The sequence below is a fragment of the Nipponia nippon genome, unplaced genomic scaffold, assembly GCF_047370975.1.
Source record: "Nipponia nippon isolate SJK-2023a ecotype South Korea unplaced genomic scaffold, ASM4737097v1 scaffold_1, whole genome shotgun sequence".
NCBI classification, from domain to species: domain Eukaryota; kingdom Metazoa; phylum Chordata; class Aves; order Pelecaniformes; family Threskiornithidae; genus Nipponia; species Nipponia nippon.
Window position 1 is genome coordinate 23,233,553 of NW_028262290.1, and position 3,242 is coordinate 23,236,794.

A 3,242-nucleotide genomic window follows, 5' to 3' on the forward strand; every position below is an offset into this window, starting at 1 on the left:
ACAATTAATGTTATACCTGACACTTATTTATGAGTGCACAGAAGCAATTTGAAAGCTGTAAAATCCCTCACCAGCCTCATTTAGGCTCACCCTGTGAAAGACATGGGTACTAGTCACTTTTATTACCAGCACTGCAGCAACTGAGTATTTTAGAGATTGTTAAATAAGTTGGGTCAGATCCACAGATGGGTAAATCAAACTTCTGTAGTTACTCCAACATATCTGTGGTCAAAGAGGGCTCTCTGGAGTCATTGCACAACTGGTGCCGCCCCAGGGAGCTCTTACGTCAGGTACAACCTCCCTGAGCTGCAGACACGCCAGTCTCCTGCTGCCGACACAGCGGTTCCCTGCCCCATGTGCTCTGCAGAGGTGCTGGAAGAAGGGGCCGAGCTGTCGTGATCCCCATCGTCCGGCCAGGATGGCATTTCAGCCCTGCCTGGGGCTGGTCCGCAGCCCCATCTCGCTCTCCTGAAGCCTCTGCAGGAGCCCCTTGGTCCAACCTCATCCACTCCCATCCCCTCGCTGCTGTAGTGCTATGTTCACGATCACAGAAATGGCATCTCTGAATAGATTTAGCCAACAGTGGAGAAATGATCATTTTTAGGGGAATGTAAGGATAGAGACCAATGGCTGGAATGTGTTTCTCCCCACTGGGAAGGGGAGGAGGAGCTGGCTGCTGGCAGCAGGTTGTGTTAGCACAGCGCTTCAGGATGACTAAATTGCTCAAGGTAAAAGGGTGGTGAAATTTGATTTGAATTGCTGTCTACTGAGAAAATGCAGTTATCGCAGACTTCTCCCACAGTCATGGAAAGAGCTCACATCCAAGCTACCAGCAGCACCCGCTATGGCTGCCGGTCCGTCCAGCTCCTGGCCTCCGTGAGATGGGAGTGACGAGGATGTGACGCTCCAGCCGCCCTCTCACCGGGCTGAGCTCGAGCCAGAGGCAGCCAGACGCAGTCTGCAGCTGGGTCCTTATCTCCCATGGAGCAATGCAAGTCATAAAAGCCACCTCATGAGACGTTATAAAAAACACCTCTCGGCCTTTTCCCGCAACTTCCAAGGTTTTATTCTCTCTTTGTGGATAGCTCTGCCCGTAACATCCTCACCCTTGAAGGGCTTTTGCCCATCAGCAGCAACCAGCCCAGCTGCGCTCTCCTAGAGAGGCCCCAGGGAGCATTTGGTGTTGCAGTGGGACTCACTCACCAGCAGGCTAATGGGGAGGCCACTTCTTGCAGTCAAGAGAGAAGACCCAGAGGGTCTGCCCCTGCAAATGTGTAAATCCTCAGTGACTGCAACTTCAGCCTGCAGCAAGCTGAGCAGACTTGTTTTCAGTTTTCTCTTTAACAGCAACGTCACAGGTGAGAGCTCTTGCTCCGCCGGTGCCATCTAGTCATAAATTCAAATCAGGCTCTGACTCTGCATCTTCCCGCATGGATTTTATCTCTCAGGTCACTCTTTCCCAGCAGTTGAGGGATGAGCAGTTACATGTCTAAACTTGCGGTCATCATTCTGCGGCCAGTTATCAGACATGATACATCAAGTAGCTGCATCTGATTAAAGAGGACTGTGTACACATGCCTCCTTTTTAGCTGCAGTGTTCTTCAGTCATGCCGAATGTGTCAACTCATGAATGATGCTTATTTGAATAATCACCGAGAACAACTAGATGTTTTTCCCAGCTGGCTCACCCAGATCTGCCTCCGCCTTTGCTCCAGAAGCCTCGCTTCCCCTTGTTCCCAGTGTGAGCTCTGTCACTCAGCTTTGCCTGTATTTTAGGTGCACGCTGCAAGTGTCACCGCTTTCTCCAGTGCTTCTGAACGTCGCTAGCATTCAACTCAGATTTTTCAGTCCTGAACTGACTTTCAAATGTCCTTTTTTTCCTTGCTTTCACACACTCCTACCTGGTACTGACGGTCCGGAGCATGCCGAGTTTCTGGGTTTCATTTGGTTTGAAATGCACTAACACCGTTCTGGCCTTTGCTCCCAACTGTTTGTCCAGGGCACCGGAGGCTCCTTCACCCACCAGCCTCTCCCACGTCCGTGTCTGATTTTCAAATAATGCTTTAGTTGTTAGTGGTGTCCTGGGAGGGCTGGTGTTTGTTTGCAAAGCTCCTCTTGGCAAGGGGACAGGGAGCTTGCAGTTGCTGCCAAATAACACAGGCCTCCCAACAATAAAAATACGTTCCTTTTTTCACCTCTGGACTCTGACGGAGGTGAGGAGGATGACTTGGGCTGCAGCACGTTACGTGAACTGGATGAGCGTCAGCTACCCAGCTGCTGTGGGGTGTATCCCCACGCCTTCTCCCACGGGCGCAGCCTGATAGGCCACGGGGCCGTGGCATGTTTTGTGTCAAATTAATCACTGGTATTTGCATGTAGAGATGCACAAAGCGCGCCAGGATTTCAAGTCTTCAGACATATTTTCGGCACTGGGAAGCAAGGCGAGATCTCACATCCCACTACTGAAACTGCTTCTAGTGAGCAAAGCGTGAGACCTCCACGGGTCCCCGTAACGTCGTGGGCGGCAGGGCGATCTCCGGGTGAAAGCTGGCAGCAGGCAGCTGCTGCCTGCCGCTCTCTCCGGGCATGCTGGACACCTTGCCCTGCACAATGCAGCAGGCAGCCCTTGCTCAGAGCCACAGCGTGTGCTTTTCTAGGAAGCACCTCAGCAGCACATAGTGTGTCAGGGCTTCTCTGGAAATATTTTTGCATTGCTTCATGCCCCAAATAATAGCTTAAGCCCCCCTCCCTCCACCGTTCACATGCATTTTAACTCCTGCCCTATCCCGCTTGCCAATTTTCCTCGGGCCTCATTACGCAGAGCGGGATTTTGCGTGCTGCAGCATGGCGTGCGCTCCCTCCCGCCCCCCGGGAGACCTCTCCCCTTCCCCGGCTCCCCCCGCACGCGCTGGCGGGGGCATTCAGGCCGCCATGGCCCTGATGGAGCGGCCGACCCCACCGGCACGCAGAGAGGCATGCACACGTGGCAGCGCTCTCTTTTTCTCCTGCTCACCTCTGGCAGCACTCGCTCTCCTTGTTTTTCCTCCCAATCTTTTGCACCAAAAGGGTGTAATTTTGGCACAAGACCTCGGGGGACAGATGGCCACAGCTGGGGTTTGTGACGTGGAGGAGGCACAGCATGGGTGTCCCCCTGGACCCCGCAGCTGCTGGCAAGCTGGAGAGAGCCAGGGCAAGGACTCAGCCACCGGCCACGCAGTTTCAATAGGGTCTTATTTCATACT